Raw genomic sequence first — 19,364 nt, 5'->3', positions numbered from 1 at the left:
CATGTATGTAAATTATAATCATGCTGAATAGTTGTATGTGCTCATTTAGGCATTTTAACAGTGTGTGATGTTATCCTCTCTGCAGGACTAATAAGCATTAGCCATAATGAGGTCAGTCAGTCAGTCAGGCATTATCATGGGATTTAATTGGGACACTGGTCTCTGCTGAAGTGAAAATTAATAACTTTTGTCAATGTTCTGGCGAAATGTTCTGTCTTATTAAACTATGAGGGTCAATTAGAAAGCATTATGTAATAAAGTCCCCAGCAGCAGAACTCAAATTGAGTTATACCACAGTCATTATTCCAGGACGATTGCATTTGAAAATGGAAAACCAGAGTGCCATATGGAGGGCGCAGGTTATATTTACAAGCATTGCATGTTAAAGCTTCGGCAAGAAGGAAACAATTAAATGTAATACTGAAATAAATCAAAGCACTGAAAGTGCCATGTTGTGCCAGGGGCTTAATATAGCCAGCATACCCCTAGATGCAGCTAGGCAAAATGGCACCTGTTTATAAGCCTTGTTTGGGTTCTGTCAGACAGTGTCCTCCCTCTGGATTGCTCTGATGAATCAAAATCTGGGGCACACCTGGAGGGCTCAGGCAGGCACATTGACTCATATAAATAACAGTTTATTGTATAGCTATTAAGAACAGAGATTGCTTTTATTAAAGTGCAGTTATCATGATACAACGAATTAAAGAACTTTTAAAGCATGTTTAATGGCCTCTGACATTCCCTGTTCAGTCATGTTTTAGAGTACTTTGACTGGGGGAGATGCAAAGCCTCTGCCAGTGCTGGTGCCTAGAGGCAATGCCAGTAGCCGGCAAAGGGGGAGAGAGACTGAGAGGGAGACATGTATGCCTTTATGGGGACAGTCACAAGCTCAGGTTCCTTTTTCCCCGTCCCTCAAAAGAAGGTACAAGCAGTCACTTTTGGTCACCTTACTGTTTCTAAGGATTCCCTTTTACCAGAAAAGTTAGCAGCCCTCACTCCACGGGCCTTTTTCTCTATTGTTTATATCCCAAACACAGTTGGAAATGGGTACACAAAGGCCATGCATCCTGTGCTGCCATCCAAAGCTCCACGTGTGTCCATGCTGGAGCTGTGTCTCACTCGGGTTGATGGTGGAACTGTGCACCCCAGCTTCCCTCTGCAGGCCCAGGCCCCAGGCCCAGGTTCCCCTGCTGGGGAGCACACTGCCAGGCAGGCTGTCCCTCAGCAGCTCCCTCCCAAATTTTGTCACCAGTACTGAATTTTCTGAGTGGCACAGACCACTTGCATGGCACAGCCCCACGGCTCAGCAGAGCTCCACAAATCCACCCAGCACCAGCCCTGAAAGCCCAGAGGGCACACAGCCACCTCCTCTCCTGCCAAACCAAAGCAAGCTGGGATGTCCCAGGACAGGGCCTTTAGGAGGCTACGGGTCTCCCGCTTGTTCTTGCTCCACAGGAAACGAACTGTAGGCCTTCTCCACAGAGAGACATTGTGTTGGAGAGCCATCCCCTATCTGTATTCCAGTTATTATTCACACATGTGAGGACAATTTTCTAAAGCTCTCATTGTTTGGCCTAATGCAGCTTCCATGGACAACTGCAGTAAATCTTGTCCTGGCTGTAAAAGAGCAGTAGAAGAATCGTGCAAGGCCTCTGCATTTCAGGGAGCCCTGGTCCTAAGGTCAAGCTCTGACCCCAGTTTCTGCTGCTGCTGTTGGTAAGGGTAATGCCATCCTTACTGCTAGGATTTTTTTTTCATCTGCAACTTTATAGTCCCACAGGACTTTACCTAATTATTGCTGGCAGTGTGGGATAGGTTAATTTTTCCTGGGGTGTTTGAAGAAGCTGAACTGAACTTGTTTCATTTAAAACCATTTAATTAGGGGCAAGCATGTGATTTCCAACTTAGCTGTAAACTAACAAGCAAAGTGAAGCATGATTTTCCCCTCACTTGTTCCAGTTTGATGACACCATGGCTTACATTGGCTATTTTGGTATTGCTTCTGATTTACACTGGTGTGAGAAGAGATTCAGGCTTGTTAGCAACCTGTTCCTCATGGAGCGAGAACATCTTGCAACTTAGAGCAGCTGAGAATGTCAATACATTTGATAAGCATTTACGAACAAAGCCTCAGTGCTAGCCCCAGGAGGTCCTCTACTGTGGGTAAAGGTCATCAGCTAGACTGTTTAGAAGCACCTACTAACTTTGAACACCTTATTTTTGCATTGCCCAACTTTGTATCCTGCAGTCTGGAAAGAGTCAGGCACCCTTCACCTCTGCTCCTGACGGTAATCAAGGCTGCTGAAAACCCCTCTTGTCAGGGCCCTGGTTTATCAGGGAATGCCCTCGACAGCCAGGGTATCTCTATCCAGGGACTTGCTCTGGCAAGACTGGTCCCAGTGCCCAGAGCTGGCTATATGCAGTTCTGTGCCTGAACCACAAGACTGTGCTTTCTCCCCTTTAAATACTGCAGGAGAGCCTGTCAGCTTTTCTCTCTCATAAGTCCTGTGTAAGTCACCTTATCTTTTATTTTCTTTCCTGGACAGGAATAATGTATGCAGAAGGTCTGTTTCTGGCAGGCATGGCTGTGTTGTATGTTAGACTCACATCTACACATATGTGCACAGATGAACATGCATACATATATGTATCTATCTTTCTCTGTACAGGCACAGACATGTATGCCTTCAGACACACAAGTGGAACACCACCCAGATGCCATGGTTCCAATTTACCATTTGAAAGCAATTAGTGTTTATTATTGTAAGCATTTTCAACACAGGGAATACTTTAAAGACAACAGCACTGCTAATTACTTTCAAATGGTGAATGTCAACATTTTCAAGGTGTTGCTGCATAGGCTAGGCTTCATGGATGAAGATGCCCTCAGCCTCAACATAGCTAAGTGCACATTAACACACAGACAAACAGTCGTCTGGCCTCATCTCCCCACTGATGATCCCACAGACATTTCCCTAGCAGGCACCTTTATTCTTTTCAAGTGCCCAGGACACCAGAGCTTTTAGCTTCATGCTGTGTTTTCCCCACTTGGGTTGTTTTTGGTTTTGTTTTTGGGGTTGTTTTCCCTTGCATTGCTATGAGACTTATGTCAGGGATTTTTGTTGTTGTTGGAAAGATTAAGTGGTTGGAAGAGTGCAGATTCTCCCTAGTCTTTTACACCTACATTTAGGAGACCTTAACACAAAGCAGTGCCAGGTCTCAGTGCTGGGCTGCCTGCTTCAGTGTTTGGCAAAATGATGTTTTGGCAGAAGTGCCCTATGTTAACAAAGAAAAAGTTTGATTAATCAGCAGGAGGGAAGACTTGGGAGGAAAGGGAGCGGAAAAGAGTGCAACAGAGAGACATAAGATGAAGTCTATTCTAAAAAGTCTAATCAGTTTTAAAACAGCTTTAAAAAGGAATAAAAATTCTTAAATCTCTTTGATGATATTCAAAGAGCCTTTTTTAATACATGAGAAGGCACATTCTAAATTCTTAACACTGCTAGTGTCACCAGTCCTTTTTTCCACTAAACCATTTTAATTCCATAATTTAGAAGGCCTTGAAAAGTAGCAGGATCAAACTGCAGCATAATTGGATACACTGTGCACTTCCAGGGTGAATTTGGGTCCCTGGTAGGCACAAGAGATTTCTCTCTTCTAAGATCACATAGAGTGTACTCATTTGAAAGGGGAGATGCAGCAGCAAAGTAAGCTTTTTACAGGGTGGAAGAGCTAAGTGTGCTGCAGGAAAACACTGGCCATTTGCTCGGCAGCGATGGTTTCTTTGTGATTGGAGGCAATGCTATCGACAGGAAAATCAATGTGGGTTTACTAAAGAACGCTAAGCGATCAGGGAGCAGGGAAACAGTCAGAGAGAAGTGGCAGCATACTGCTCTTCCTTTAGAAGCAAATGGGTCCAGCTATTTTAGATCCTTCTACCGCTCTTCCCCCTTCCCACAACCAATACAGAGTGTCTTTGTGCTCAGTTATTAGCTCTGCTGATCTGAACACTGCAATAACTAATAGAAAGCTGGAACTTTGGATGTGGTCTGTTTCTGAGAAGCTAGGGACAGTTGCAAGCTTTTTCTGGGATCCTACAGGGCTTTTAAAAACAGAAGGCAAGAAAGAAAGAGAGGGAGAAGAGAAACATCGGAACATCTGCTGGAAAATCCTAACTGGCTTGTTCAGCTGAGTTCAGCGAGAGCAACAGCAACAACAGAGGAGTTGGCAGGTGTCGCCACACTTTAGTTGGAAATCACTGCAGATGATCTCAAGATATAAATGAGAATAATCTGGACAGTCCCTATACCTCCTGCCCTCCTCTAGACTATTCCGCCTTCCCAGGAGACAACAACTGCATTGTGTGCTGGTTAGCTGGGGGGAGGTATTAAGACAGCTAGGAGCAGGGCTGTGCATGCAAGCAAATAGCTGTGTGTATCAAAGATGTCCTACCGTAGTATACTTCTTTCTTTAAAATGGCTCTGGGCATGAAAAATAACAGAAACTGCCAGTCTTCCCTTCAGAAGTGCAAATAATCACCTGGGAAAGAGACTTGTTTAGGGTCAGGGGAAGGAGAAGAGTTAATAATATTGCATAATTTTTTACCAGATTTTTTGCAATATGAAAATACTAGCTCTGTCTCCAGTAAGTTGTTTCTCTCTCCTCTCAACCCCATCTCCACATCTCTACCCCCCCACCCCCGACCCCTGCCCTGAACCCGCTCCCCTCTCTTTCACATAGCTTACATTCATGTGTATCTATGCCTCAGGCAATAAGTGTCCCTGTCACTGTAGTAACACAGGATTTCATGCATATATACTGAAGTTTGAAGAGAATATCTTAATTTTTTTTCACTGATTGCATTCTCCCTAAACTTACACTACTCCTGGCAGAAACTTCCAAAACTAATCAGTCAGCAGCCCCAGTCAGGGCTTTTCACAATTTGCTCAGCAGTTCACAGTTACGTTGGCTTCATAGACTTTCCCACTGTACCATCTCTGTTTCACAGCCTAGCTGACAGGCTCTGGACAGCAGGACAGCTAGATCCAATAAATCTGAGACCTGTCTAGGTGCTTCATTTATCAAGAGGCCTAATTTACCCAGGCCCTTTAGACTAATTGCAGATTTGCAAAAAATGCTGATAATGTAGAACAGTGCATTGTGAATGTCCCTTGCCATATTTCTGCTAATGTGTTTCATCTGGAGTACATAAAGAGACAGGGATGCTGATTTTAGACACAGCACTTTGGGGCTAATCCAGTTAAATGATTATCCCTAAAAATCTGCAGTGATGTCATTTTCCCTGTAGAACTCTGCCAGTTGCCTTGTTTTCTTTATTGTGAGAAATACGTGATCCTGGTCTTTAGTTCACCCTATATTCTTGTTCTAATGCACTTTAACTCTCTTGTCTCACCCTCCCAGGTACCTATTCTTTCTTGTTTATAATAGCCATGTTGATACAAAACCCTGGCTTGGACGGCTGGCTTTTGTGAATGCAATGATAAGGAAGAGGTATGCTCCTTTGCTTGATATATGCAGTTGTATGCAGATATCCACTATGTTTTTCTCAACGTACAATTCATTCTTTCTATTAGTCTCATTTCTCTCTTTCCTCCAGAGACTACTTTTTACTGTGTTTTGGTCACTTTTACTACCAACACTGTGTGTATCTTTCACCGCCTCTTCTGCACTTCGCTCCAAGATTCACGGCCACAATTTTTTCTAAGCTTATCTTCTTATCCACCATCTGTAATGCCAAAATCTTGTTCCATGGCTTTGCAGCAAATCCAGCTTCCATGTTCTTCCTCAGATATCTTCTCCCCTTCCTTCGCTCCTGTGACTCCTTTGTGCTTTCCTTTGTGCCCTGAGGAACTGTGTGGGGCACACAATGAACTTATCTGTGTTGCCTGAGAAGAATCCAAATTTTGTTTCTAAAAATCTCTGTCATGTAACTGATACAAAGTCAGGGACCAGCTGACCCGTGAGGCAAAACAATAAAAAATACTACTATAATAATCATTGTTACCATTATTAACAAAGATAAAGTTTATAAAACAGCCACACAATTCTCACTGATTCCCGGGGGCAGCTGCTAGGTAGTCCCAAGTGTGTTTCACTGCTCCACTGACATGTTAATGCTGACTTCCGCAATGTGGATTTTGGGGAGAGATTAGGATCTGGAACAGATAAAACATCAGGAGACCCTTATTTTTCAGCAAGTGGCTGCACAGGTCTGTGATAAGGCAGCCTCAGGAATTTGGCACTATAAATTTTACAAAGCCTTGGGAGACAGCCTTACATTTATTCCTTTATCTAGCACCAGCTCCTTCATGGGTAATCAATGGAGTCTTCCATGCAGAGATAGAGGACAGCAATAGGGATGTCTTCTTAGGTATCCCAGCAAGGCTGCATGTGACCTATCAGTGTTCAGCAAGCAGAGGGCAACCAAATCCCACTGCCATGGTATTAACAAGAAGCCTGCTTTAAAGGTTTTCTCTTGTTCTTTCAGATGCCCTCAAGCATAACCCCAGAATTCAGAGAAATTAGTATATGATGAGATAAATCCTGCCCAAAAAAGGCAGGCGGATTTGCAGAGAATAAAACAGAGGCCAAATACTGTCAGAGACTGCTTGCTTTCAGGGAAGTCCCTAACATTTGAAGATTGTCAACTAAGGACACTCAAGGTTCTCTGCAAATATCCTCGGTACTTCTTGGGTTTGCCTTGTAGTTTGTCTCATCTACCACTTTAAGGTATCCTTAAATGTCCTTATGCTGTCATGCTGCAGAATGGACCACTAGGAACAGTGAAAGAGGCAAAGTTAGAGTATTGTTCTGAGTACAGAGTTTGTTCTGCTATTAAAAAAACAAGGTATCCCTTTTCTTCCTAGACAAAAGTTCAGCTTTGCCAAATCCTTCAGTCATTAGGTTAATGCAACAAGATGCATCCTGTGTAGTATGGCCCCGAGACACGAGTCACAGCATATGCACAGGCACACAGTGAAGTCCTCGCATTTCTCATTAGTGTTACAGGGATGAAAAGGAATTATCTGACAGTTATTTTTGCCCTCTCCAAAAACTATGTAGTTGTAGCTGTGTAATCTAGATAATCTCTGCTCCTAGACTCTTGCAACTTCTGGACTGTAGAAGAGCATTCAGGTGGAGGTGGAAACTAATGAAAGTCTGGCTGACATTTTGATCACACTCATGCATATATCAAGATTATCCCATAGGCATACGTCACAGGGAAGAGAGTAGTTTTTCCATATTAAAGATGGCATTAACCTTCTATTCTGTCTCTCTCCCCTTGCTGTTCCTAAACTCTGTAAATATTTCAGACATCTTCTGCCCCACGCCGCCAGTGCTTAGCTCTGTTAAAAATGGCAAGATGATGAAAAACCCAAATTTGATCCAGGTCCTTCTTTGTCTCTAAGGTAATTAAGTCTCATTTCTTTCTTGTGCTTCAAATCAAAGGTAGCTGATTATTAAACATCCACCTCAAGTTGCTCTTCTAACTCCCAAAGATGCACCAGAATCTTCATATAGGCCCCTCAGGGGTACCTTTGACCAGTCAGTGTTTGCTGCATGCTAGACTTCATGCTGCTTTGCCATTCACAAATGCATTGTAGGCAAAAATAAATAAATAAACAAGACTCCTTCTTTTGGGGAAAGGTTGTGATGTTACAGAAAAAGCACGTTTTTGCAAGTATGGGATGGCATCAATCCACACTGGTATCTGGGAAATGTTTACTACTGTTCATTGACACCCACTTGCCCATCCCACATCTGTGGAAATGCCACACTGAATGGAAACAGTAGTTATATGGGGACTGTAGTTCTGTACTGAAGTATTTGGTCAGGAGATGAGAGAAAATACTGAGCAACTGACTGAGAGTTTTGGTAATGAATGATATAGTAGCCGTGATAGAAAGTCAATAGGAATTTTATTGTAGCTCTCAACAGCAGCCCATACATATTCCTAAATCCTTATCTGGCAAATACTTTTATCTTTAACCTAACAACAGGAAGAAATTCACCCTGATCAGAGATTTTGACACATTATGCTGCCTTATCTAAACTTTCCTAATCAGGAGCCAGGTCCTGGGCCAGTGTCACATAAAGCCAAGTCAAGCCTTAAGTCAAGTTTTGACCCATCCTCTCTAAAAACTAACAGTTACTTACCACAGGAGAACAATGGCTGTCCTCAGAACAAAGACATGAGTATATTTTTGTGCCCACAAAAAAATCAGTAAACCAAACAGATTAAAGTTGTGCCTTAGAACAACGTTGCTTAAAAGTGAAATGAATCTACATATTGAGTAACTAGTTTACTGGAAAGAAAAACGTTGATTTGAAGCTTCAGAGGTAGTCTTCCTATGAACCTTTTAGGCTGTATATAAGTAGAAGAAAATCATAGCAGCAAGAAGACTTTTTTTCCCCCATATTGATTTTTGTTACATTACTGGTGACTTAACTGAGAAGATAGCCAGAAGCAATTTATAAGTAAACATCAGCAGACTCCAGAGCACCGGTACTGAAGTGCCACAGGTTGTACAGGATGCAAGGATAATTCAGTGCAATTGTTAAGCTTTACCCTATGTGAGTAAAATTCAGTATTAGCCCTTTAATTTCAGTGACTGTGGTTTTTTACACTTGTGGAGGATCTGGCCTAAAGTACTTTCAGCAGTAGACTTCATTTTATTTTATCCAGTATTCAAGCGAAGAAGTTAAATAATGAAATGCGTTTTCTCATTTTACTCCATTTTATTAAGATTATACTTGGTCTTTTTCCTTGTACCTTCCTGTACTCTCCAGGACCTTAAAATTCCATCCATTCTTCAGAAATAGTCAACCCACTACCTTACACATGCAGGAGTTTCAAATTTTAGTGAAAGAGAGTCCAGCAAAATCAATGAATGAAGTTCTGCTCATACTTGTACTCACAGAAGTTTTAAGTAATTTTAGAGATGGAGTTGATTAAAGTTATAACACTGTTGGTAGAGTTTCATAGCTTACGGAGATCTTATATCAATGTAAGATTATTGCCTTGTGTGTGGATTGTCATCACCAAAAGTAGTAAAATACCTTTACTCAAGTGTTTGCTGGTATCATTATTTATTTGTCCTAGCAAGACAGCATGTGAAGCAACAGGAAGAAATTCAGAAATGTGTTTTCTTCCAGAACTTAGAAAATGGATTTGCCCTTTAAGACTGGTCATTAAGTTTGAAACCCCTGAATTATAAGCATAAATAATATATGGGAAGATTGACCCTCAGACAAAAGAAGAGATGGATGAGAAAGCTCCAGAGATTGAAGCTCAGGAGAGCAAGAAACTCTTCCTGCACCTCTTGGCTAGCAGGCTACAGAAACAGCTTCATCTGAGGATGCATCCTACGTAACTGCTGGTTAGTGGAACTGACCAGAGTGGAAAAAGAAAAGGCCTTTTCTTTTAGGGGGCTGCAATGTGTGTTTTGGAAACTCACTTTCTCTTTTATTACTGAGAAGACTCCCCACTGCCCCTCTCTGAGGACTCTGTTTAGTCAGTGTCAACTCAGCGTGGTCATTCTCACCCAGACACTGGTCCACCCTGAGGCCAGTTCAAGTGAGACATCCTCAGGACAGACTTGTGTTACTGCTGAGGGTACAGGGACCAGGTGAGCTGCATGACTTCACCTGCCTGAATCCAGACTGCAAGGGGGATGGCAACTGTTGGGATGTGGGGGCAGAGATCATGAACTACTGCCAAAAGTGACGTGGAAGAGTGTTTTAGCTGTCATTCATACAACTACACCATTGCTGTGTTGAGGTTTTGGTGTCTCCTCAAAACCTAAAATTTTCCTTGCATAGTTCTGGGATTTGCAACGGGAAAATTTTGCCTATTAGGTTATCCAACAGAAGTTTTTACTGATTCAAAAATTTCTGGAGAAGAGCTCAAGATAGCTGTGTTTGTGGCTCTTATGGAGATCCAAGGCAGTTTAAATAAACTTTGTGACTAGTCACAATATCTGGCTAAAGGATTACAGTGAAATATACACACAGGTGGAGAGAATACTTTTGTCCTGATTCAGTGACTTACTTGGTTTTCATCCTTATTTAAAAGACTGGAACAGGTATTATGAAACAATCAGATTTAATTTCATCCTTACTCTCAGTTTTCAGCTGGATTTATGCTTGATATGGTCTGCTGTTTGCTGCAAAAAGGAACACTGAATTTTGAACTCCACTATGCCATTTGTATTCAATGAAGTTAGCTGATGGCATTTTACCTGCTGAGCTAGTAAGTTTCAGGTAGCTGAATGTCTCACTATTGTGTTTATCCTCAGCAGGAAACTCCATGGAACACTAGAAATTTTGTTAAGGACAGGTACAGACTCAGCTCATAGTACCTGGAAGATTTTCTCTCCCACAACCCTCCTGTTACAACAGCCCTTCGTCCTTGAATGTGCCAGGGCCTGGCTCCACAATGGTATGTAGTTATATAGTGAAGTCTCTGGCTTCAGCTGGAGCAGTCTCAAAGCCTACCATCAACAGGTCCAATAATGCCTGAGGCTTTAAGTCTTTGCTCATGTGTGTCATCCTGATCAAGTTCCATGGGACAACTCACATAAGTAAGTTCTGAACAACTCGCTTTCTTTGTGTTGCTTGTTAGTGCTTGTGTGCTTTGATATTCAATGTGTCTAGATCACCACACAGCATTTTTATTTTTATTTTCATAAAATACTTGAATTATACTCATATGAAATATGCCTCTGGCCCCATACAGATGTTTCCAAAAAGCCTAATAACAAACAGATCACAGGGCAGAAAAGCACATATTCTTACAGTCACTTCCAAGCCTAACTCCTCTTCAGAGTTCTGATTACAAGAAAAGCCATGCTGCTGATGTTGCTTTAACTGTGATGTTAAAATGAAAACTCATTGTTGCATCCCAGAGGGATTCAGGAACACTGACTTTGCTGTCTGTCTGAAATGGGATAGTGCTCTCTATTCCTGTCATGTGGGTATCAGTTCCAACTTGGAAACCAGCCTCTTCTCATAATTCAAGCTGGGGCTATACTGATGCAAACCTTCTCAGATATTATAAGCCAGTATGAGCTCAAAAAAAGAATTCACCGCTCAAGGCCAAATAGCTTCAAAGCTAACAATCCTCCAGAGTCAGTGTGAAAGTGTTGAAACTGTCAATGTCAACTTACACCATGCATAGTGAGTGTAAAACTTCAATAATGACATCATGGAGAAAAGGACAAAGGGCAGGCACTACACAGAAAAGTGCCAGTGCTCTTCAAATCTTTGAAACCTTCAAGGATTTATCTGGACTAACACTTCTACACATAGTCATTGGGGTCTTAGGCTGTACTGATTAAGGATTTAACTTATTCAAAGGCTCTCACTGATAGCAAGGATGACAAGGTTTCAGCAGTTATATTGGATTCCATTAGCTTTCACTTAAAAAAGCATACCCAAAAACCCTCAGGATCATGGTCTTTTTTTTCTTCTTTTTTTTTCCTGCTTCTCGATTTCTTTCTTTGTGTCAACCTTTATTTTTTTCTTTAACACACACACATGCACACATGCATGTGTACACACACGCACGCACACACACACACTAATGTCTGGGTTTGATTCACAAACAGGTTTTGCAGCACTTATGCTTTCAGTTCTCAGAATGCAGATCCCAGAAGAACTGAATCAATTCTTCAGGAATTCCCTGAAGCACCACATAACGTGTTCACTCATTTCAGCTGCACTTGGGGCAACACATGCACTTTTAAAAGGAAGAAAACATATTAGAGAAAGAGGGAAGGGTGTTCTAGTTTAAGGGAGGAAAAAAAGAAAAGATCAGCTAATCAAGGGAGAAATTAAGAAGTGAGACTGTGTAGTTTAGATGTCTGGGATAAGGACCTATTCTAATGCTTTGAGTGCAAAGTGCAGAATTTAAGTATAATGGAGGACAGCCATGCTTCTTTTGCATCATGGTTTTCAGAGAATCAGCCTCAGAAGAAGAGCAAAGAGATGGAAGAAGTGAACAAGTGCAGGAGGAATAGTTCCCTCTCTCCTCCCTCTCCCTCTTATTTCTCAGAAAAGAAAAAGAGGAATCCATGTTGTACTGCTCACTGTGTAGGTAGGTGATAGTGATTTAAGTCCCATGCTAGTTTCCTTGAAGCAAGACAATTATCATCTCTTGTTCAACAAATGGCAAAAGCAAGATGAAAAAAGATTATTTAAGCATTATTTAATAATTTAAGTGGCCTCCTATTGGTCAAGAGCTTGTGATAGGGTACTGGATGCAGGCCACCTGACTCTCAACTCAGCACTTGAACCCTGAGCTAGTTCCTCTGTTATTTGCAGTTACCTTCGTTGTTACTACTTTCCCCTGGTCTGCTGTGGGTACCACTGGTTTCCTGTCACCTCAGCTGCCCTAGCACCCTTGGCACAATTCAGCTGCTCAGCACAAGTCTTCCCATGGTGCTATGTAAGCCATGCTGGTATACTCACAATGCCCGCAGTAAACTGGCAGATTGGACACAGGGCCTATGGGAGACCCATGACCTTCTAAAGCAGCAGGTGCAAGCCAGACAGTGATGCATAAGAATATCTGAAACAGCACTAGACATTTGCATTTGGTCAACAGAAGTGTACCACGCATATTTCAATGTTGCTTTTCCAAGGAGTTGTGGGAACTGTTGCACAATATTGCCTGCTGCACAGGCCACAATGGTCCTGATCCCACCCCACTGTAGTGAGGGATGGACGACGACTCCTGAAATACTGCAGCTCAGGGACCCCAGTGCACACTCTTATAGGATTACCTAGGGTAGTCTAGAATTACCTGCATTGTCATGAAAGGGCATACATTCATTCTAGAAAACAGTAATTTTGTAATTGTGATGATAGTCAATGATGCAGCACTTTTCAAATCCATCAAAGGCACCTTTGTGTACCCCATTATTACAGTCCAAGTAGCTTTCCATGTATCAACACCACTCATGTGAGATAAAGGTGGCCTTTCAGAAAAACAGAAGCACCTGAGAGTTGTCTCTTTGTCACATAGAGGAATACGAGGTCCAATGAAATAGTGGGACACAGAGCAGGGAGCTGCAAGTTACTGCAGTCTTACCCAGCTCTGGAACAGAAAATAGTAAAGTTAGATCTGCGGGTTACTCAGCCCAAGCTAAATAGTTATGCTAAGAGGCAGGAGTGTTCTTCTAATACAGTTATCCTGCTTTGAAGACCCCAGGCAATATTGCTTTGTGGGAAAGCACAAATCTGCACTAGCCCAGTGAAGGGGCTCTGCATGGTACTCTGGGCAGCAGTGACCTGGAGGTACTCCATGTGATTTGTAGGTTCACCTAGGTTCACCTAGGAATGGGACCAATTCACAGCCACAGTGGCCAGCTTTTCTGGGTTTCTAGAGAGATTCAGATCATGGGATGACTTCTGCAGCATTTGGTCCAAAGGCTCCCTGACTTCTGTACCACTGGCATCCACAGTTTGCTCCCCTTGCAGAATGCACAAATTTACAACTGTGCCATAGAGTGTCCTACTCCAGGTGCACCAGAAGGTCACTGTCCTGGGACTCATGACCTCTGGCCTTTTAACAATATTCTGAGGGTTTATTTTTCCACATTTTTATTGCTGTTGTTGACTTCAACCAACTGCTTATTTTTCTTGCAGCGCTTTGTATCTCTTAGGAAAGAAATTAGCACAAAAGGAATGAAGAGGTGAAGGGTTATCACAACCATGGGAGTGGCCTAGAACAAGGGGTGGGTGGGAATACTCCACCTTTTCTACAAGCTGTTCTCCTCTGTGCTAATGCACTTGTTTTTGCTGAAGGGGCTGCACCACAATGCTGACTCTTTAAACATTTATGAGGATGGTTTCACATATATTGTGTGAAGTGATCGCCTCATACATGTTTCCTTTTGGGGTCGCTATAATAATTGTGTACACGGGCATCTACACAGCTGAGTTAGCTGCTGCTGGACTGTTATTTCACTCACACTGACTTTACATCCATGTTAGCTCACTGACTTCCTTCGATCTATCCCAGATTTGTATAGTCAGATCATAATGGGGCTGTGCTGGAGGGTCCTGCTTTTTCATTTTAAATAAGGCCTACATGGCATGAAGAAACTACATCAAAATCATAAAACTGGTCTTGCAAGTGAAAACTGGGATGAGTGAAGAATTTAGAACCTTGGGTTTGTTTTCCTGGGAGGAAATCTTCTTCCATATTCTTGACAGAGTTCTTACTGTGTGGTGTTTATGAGCTCACTTTGGTGCACTGTTTCTTACCAGATCCTGTCATACATACAGTTCTGCTGTCTAAGAACTCACTGAAATCCCCTGCTACAGCTCTATCAACAGCAAAATTCTCCTCGGGGCAGAGAGCAAGCACAATGTGGGCCTGCATTTGAATGTCACTGGAGGGAATAAATACTCCTTAGTGACTTGCAGATCTGTGCCCATTCTCTCATAAAAGGTATCAAGCACGTTGTTCTCTGCCGAGGTAGCAGTACCTAATTCCATCCAGCTGGAAGAAAAGGAGACCAGACAAAAAGTCAGACTGAGGGCATCTGCTTCACTGATAATACCTGACCATCAATCCACTAAGACAGATCAGGCACATAGGGATTTTACGAACCTCCTGCCTGGCTAATGCACTGTTCTGATGCAAAGTTTTAAAATGAATACTGCTCAATACTAACCTGCAGCTGAATGTCCCCATGTTATCTGGAGTTGTCCCAATATCTGGTGTATGAGTAACCGAAATTTAGAAGGGGATCTTTTACTGGCAGTATCAGCCCTTCTTGTTGTAACAGCACAGGTGGGACTGCAAGAAATATAATTTATGAGTGGTGGGGGCAGGCTGGATTGTCACCTAACCTCTGAAAAGTGGCTTGGAAGTCAGCAACCAGCTCAAGGAATTAATTCATAAGAAGGTAAGGGCAGATAAGATAACACTGTCTCCTTCTGGCCTTTCAGCAAATGAGGTGACTCGTGCCATAGTAAGCAGCTGTGAGAGGACAGTCATGTCTTTTCTTCAGTCCTACATCCAGTGCTTACTGATTTTTTTTCCTGTGACACTAAACCAGTTCCCATCCTTGCCTCATCCACCTGGCTATATCTTTTGTTCCTTTGCCAACGGTTTCTGAGTGGTATCCTCTCTTTCATACATGAGGTACACTCCTCTGGAAACATAACCCCAGCTAGGGATGTTCGAGTGGTGGAAGGCCTCATTCGCATTTCAGAAAGGGTGATGTAGACCACTGTAAGCATTGAGTGGAAGTACCACAGACCAAACACATATGGTCTATCATTTTGGTCACTCCCTTGTCAGTGGCATGACAGTGAACTGCATGACCTGAGACCTGTCCCCACAGCCCTAATATGCTTCCTCCAAAGATGACTTCCTGGTCTTCGTAACAGCATGGCAATCTTATTACTTGCTCCTATCCAGTGGGTAAAATGAGGCCAACTAGATAGTGTCTATGAAAAAGGGACATGGAAGAGACTAAGATGTGGTGCATAATACCAGAGAGGACAGTGAAGAGCTGAGAGCAACTGTACACCATTCCACACCCACTTAAGATTTCAAATCTTTGCAGTAGTTTTGCAAAGCAAAGCACTCTCCCCTCAGAATGCAGTAGGACATAGGAGATATTCACAAGACTGGTCTTATGACTCTTAAGTAATCACAATCTTGCCTGTTGTGTAATGTCATCACTGAAAAGGCTGGTTGTACTAATAGGAAGTGATGGCTGATCCCATTTAGAGAAACATTTCTAAGAAGCAACAAGCGGTATAATATCAAGAGGACTTTTAGATTTCCACATCTCTTCTCCTGGGGGCGCCTGCAGATAAAGGAGAAGTAGGCAAGGAAAGTAAATGTTAACTTTTTTTGGTAATCACTAAGTACAGTGCTGCAAATGCAGTTGCATTTGTCCTATAAATCACATAATCACTCAATAAAAACAAGAAAGGTGTGTAGCAACAAGGGAGGATGAAAGAGTGGAAAATTCGTAGGCTAATTATAGGAACATTGTGTTTCTGCTTTAATTTGCAGGCCTTCCATCATGTGCATGGTGATGTCCTTTCCTTAACTCTCCTGGGATAAACTTAGAACAGCTCAGCTAAAGGAAAAGTTTCTCCAAATTTGTCCCCACGTAAAGCTGGACTAAATACACAGTTCTCACTGGTAAAAGGTGATTAGCATACAGATCTTACCACAACATATACAGATGTTTTGCTGAAGGCCAAATCCTGCTTGATTTGCAACACTGTTTTCACCATTGTTAGCTTTGGCTTCTCCCTGGCACTGAAATATGTTGGAATGTCTTTGGTCTATAAGATACCATAAAGCCCCAGTAAGATATAGTTTGTACTGTATATGTTATCTCATAGACAGAAAAGAATAAACCAAAGTAAAATAAATTGAGTTGCTCACAGCCACAAGAAGAATTATCATCTGACAAGAGCTGGCAGTTCCTAAAAATCATGTTTATACTGTTCTTTTCTTGATCTCCCATTTCAAAGTCTAGCCCAGATGTGCACTGGTAAAAAAATCCTGTGGCTTCTCCTTTCCTGAACGTCCACCACAATCAACTGCATTGCTGCTGGGAAAGCATGTCTGTACTAGCTGTACTTAACTATCTTCTGCATGCAAATTATCAGCAGCATGTGACCCACCCAGAAGCAGCCCCAGCATGCATACGATCCTGGAAACAGGAATTATTCCTACTGAGCAGCTGTATTCAAGAGTCTGTGTTCATGCTGGGTCTCACTGACAGCAGTATCTTTGGATACAGTTGAGTTCTGTGGGTTTTGAGCTGAAAGACAAGCCCACTCTTGCCTGGATGAAACGGACTCAGTACTGAGGATGCAGCCATCATCTTTTTGAAGTTCTCTTCAGTGCAGGTCTACATGAAGTGATATTAGCCCCTGATAACAGAAACCAATGTGCTTCCCCAAGCCTGGACTAATCCTGCGTGTCCTTTCAGTGTCATGCCTACTAGTTTGCTTTTCCCGAGGAAGTTTCTATACAGAACAAACAGACATAAAGGCTGTTGTTCCTATTAACTATTCAAACTGAACGTGATCCCCCCCCCACACACACACCCCAAAAGGCATGCATGCATATATGTCCCTGCACTGAAGTAAATGCATTGCACTAGGAATTGCAACGGATATACAGTACTTCATACTGAAGCATCAAGCTTGCCTTCTAAATCAGATACATCATCTATTAACTCTGGTGATGTAAGTTACCCTTTGAAACAAATGGCTTCCCTCATGAAGTAGACAGGGAGATCATCTACTAAATCATCTCCATATTGAATCCAATACAGTATACTGTGAAGCTTTACAAAACAACTATATAGAGAGGAAGTACAACAGTATCTCCCATGGGTTATTGCTTCAAGGGCTGGGCACAGACAATACCTGGGCAGGATGCTGGTGGCCTGCTTGTGTAGACAATGAGAAGCTAATCAAGTGCTATGATAATCACTCTGACAGATACTATCTCATAAACCTACTTGCAGCATTTTAAAAGATAATCACCCCCTCCAGCTGCAGGGATGTGTGCCCATACCTCAGGTGCTCCAGTCCATGTCTGTTGTATTAATTTAAACTGCCAAGCTGTGAACTGGAGCAGCTGAGGCATTGGCACGCCCCGTATTTTGTCCATTTTGCTGAGTCTGCAGTGAGATTAACCCCAGTGGCAGGGATGGCACAGAGAGCCAGGGCGGTACCACCGTAAGCTGCTAGAACTTGATTTGCCAGGGAATACCTGTCAGGGCCCTACAGGTACAAAGAGCAAAAATTTTTAGTCAGGGAAGACATTTGCATGACATACATCAAAAGAGAAATATAAAGATGTGCTTTCCCCCCACCCAGTGGAAATAATGGATAGAGGCTCACCCCCCTCTTGTGCAGGCCACTTTCAGAGGCATGTGCTGCTATAGTCTCATGCTCTTTTCTTTCTGTAACCCTTGTCGCACAAATTAGTTTTTTTCATTCCTCACTCATGCCCTTCATGAAAGACAGCAGTAGTCTCCGTGTGCTGTAATTGGACTGACTGGCTGACTGATTCCTGTTCTCCCCTCATGCAGCCCTGGGAACCTGGGAGAAAAAAGGTGGAACAACCAGCCACTCAAAAAAACCCTAGACTATTTCAAAGGTTAAAGAGTAGAGCATGCAACTTCTGTCTGTTACAGATGACTGGGCATTGCAATTCGGATGTCTTGTTCCCAATACTTCCTTACTATGATTGTCACAAGGATGACAAAGGATGGGAAAGGCAAGCTGTTCTCATTAAGGATTTATAAGGGGGATTTTGTGAGGAGAGTATTACACCTTCCTTTTTCTGAAGTATGACAATGCCTGGGAAAACAAGATACAGTAAGCCTAGCTTAAACTGTCTGAAGGATGGTAAATGTTGTGCATGTTCAGAAAACATGCTGTGCACACCCACATGTGCCTAAGTCAAGCAGTCTTTCTACCGTTATCCTGTGTTGCCTGCAGTAGAAGGGGATGCTGACACTGCCTCAGTGTCAGTAAGTCTGAAAAGATACCGATGCTCTTACTGGGTAAAAATGACCACTGCAGACATAGTCTTGCAGGTCAGCTTCTCTCCAGGTCAGCACACTATTCACATTTCTTTCACCCTCTGCCAGAGTATGGTCAAAGGAGCCACTAATCTTGGCGACCAGTACCAAAGGATTTTAATATTCCAGGTGTCTCCCTTTTTCTTCACTCTCCTTTTTATTAACCCAGCCTGCACAAGGCTGTTGTCTAATCCCACTCCTAATTCTGGCCTTTGTGCTTCTCCTCCATGGGTTCCTCAGCAAAAGGGAAACATGAAGAAACTACTTTAAATTAAGAGGAAAGCTTAGCACAGATTCAGCTCTCATTCATTTGGAGCAATGCTGCTGCAGTGTTCTTGAGCATATCTGTCATCTGTGCTTCACTATTTCAGACATAACTACAACTGCATCTGAATCACATTCCTGCAAGGACTAGCCAGAGTTCCAGCACTCTGGACAACTTGGGGCAGATAAGGAAGTATTGTCTTCTGCCAAAACCAAGCCAGTCAGTGGCAAAACCAACAACTCCTCCATCTAACTCTGATGCATTCCTTGCATGACCAGTGCAACATAAAGAAAAATGGAAAGGGAAAGAAAGGATTCAAGTAAAAAATTCCCTTCTTCATTTTGTCAACCTGTAAAATGGGACTATATAGGTTTGTATCAGAGGGCCAGGAGTTAGGAAGTGTAGTATTTTGATGTCTTCCCGCTGCTTGGAATTCCAGATAAGAAGCTATAAAAATTATGCAAAGCATCCAATCACAGGGCCATTTTTTAAAG

The sequence above is a fragment of the Falco naumanni genome, chromosome Z, assembly GCF_017639655.2.
Source record: "Falco naumanni isolate bFalNau1 chromosome Z, bFalNau1.pat, whole genome shotgun sequence".
In the NCBI taxonomy this organism is placed as follows: domain Eukaryota; kingdom Metazoa; phylum Chordata; class Aves; order Falconiformes; family Falconidae; genus Falco; species Falco naumanni.
Note: the sequence above shows the minus strand (reverse complement) of the source record.